Here is a 1441-nt window from a genome sequence, read left to right as displayed (position 1 = left end):
CCCAAGGCCGGACCCCTGACCCGGAGCACAGTCTACGGACCCAAGCGCGACCTCTGGCCCACACACTGGACGCGGCACACCTGGCAGCGAACCCGGACCCGAGCCCAGGCGTCCCATGCCCAACAGCAGGCAGTGTGCTGGAGGCCGGACCCCTGAGGCCAGACATGAGGCGGCACACCCAGGGCCCCAACCACGGCCCGAAACTGTGCCTCCAGCCTGGACCCATGATATCGATGACCCAGTGGTGGTTGGACTCGGAGCTTGGACTTTGGCCTGAAACTGGACAGCCGAGACCAGAAGACCAACGTGGGATGTTGAACTCTGGCCTTGGCGCACAGACTATGATCTAAAGCCAAACCCTGAACCCCAGCTGTCTTACGCTACACACTGGACCTGGAGCCAGGTCCCCAAATGGAGCCCGAGCCCGTTTTCATATGCCTGATGCTGGAACCCCGGACCCCGGGGCACTTGCTACTTTTCATCTAACCCTAAACCCACCTTTCCTCCCTCCCCCAACTAACCTGAAAGAAAAACATGTCATTAAAGTCAGTGAGACACACAAAAATGATGCAGGATAGAATATAAAAAGAGTGGTTTTCAAAATGTTATATTGGTTTGAAAAGTAAGGAAGACACGGAAAAGCCAGAGACAGCCATGGTTAGTTATCACTTTTCATATGTGCCTTGATGGAGCTGACAAACCTGGACAAGCATGAACAATTCATGCACTGCACCACCACTATTCACTCTCAAGAGGCAATGGACAACTGCCCAGAGCAGTCAAGTGCAGAGCAAACACAGAAACTCCAGGGAAAGATGAACTCCATGACGATTGACTGCTTACATGCAACTGACACGACATCCACAGACTGAGGGACCTGGACCCACAGAACACCAGAAAACAACTCCACATCCCATCTCCAACACTTAAGCAGAACCACCGAGTGTCAGAAATACAGAAAATAATAACAAGTCCATTCCATCAACAACCTTCCACAGTACCTCTCCCTGAAAACACCTACACCTAAAACTAGGAAGGAAGGCCTGACATGTGGTGGCGCAGTGGGATAAAGCGTCGACCTGGAACACTGAGGTCGCTGGTTCGAAACCTTGGGCTTGCCTGGTCAAGGCACATATGGGAGTTGATGCTTCCTGCTCCTCCCCCTTCTCTCTCTCTCTGTCTCTCTCTCTCACTCCTCTCTCTGTAAAAAGTCAATAAATAAAATATTTGAAAAAGAAAAAAAAAAGAATTAAAACTAGGAAGACAGGAAGACACATCTCCATGAAGCATCCCCCACCCCGTCAGAGAAGCAGCAAAAACTGAATCTTATCAGGAAACCAAAATAAAGACATCTAGGAAATACAGAAGGAAATCAAGATACCAAAACATGGTTCTGCATATCTCCATACCAGAATTCCAAAGTCCAGCATCAACAATCCAA

This window comes from Saccopteryx bilineata, chromosome 2, assembly GCF_036850765.1.
Source record: "Saccopteryx bilineata isolate mSacBil1 chromosome 2, mSacBil1_pri_phased_curated, whole genome shotgun sequence".
NCBI lineage: Eukaryota > Metazoa > Chordata > Mammalia > Chiroptera > Emballonuridae > Saccopteryx > Saccopteryx bilineata.
Note: the sequence above shows the minus strand (reverse complement) of the source record.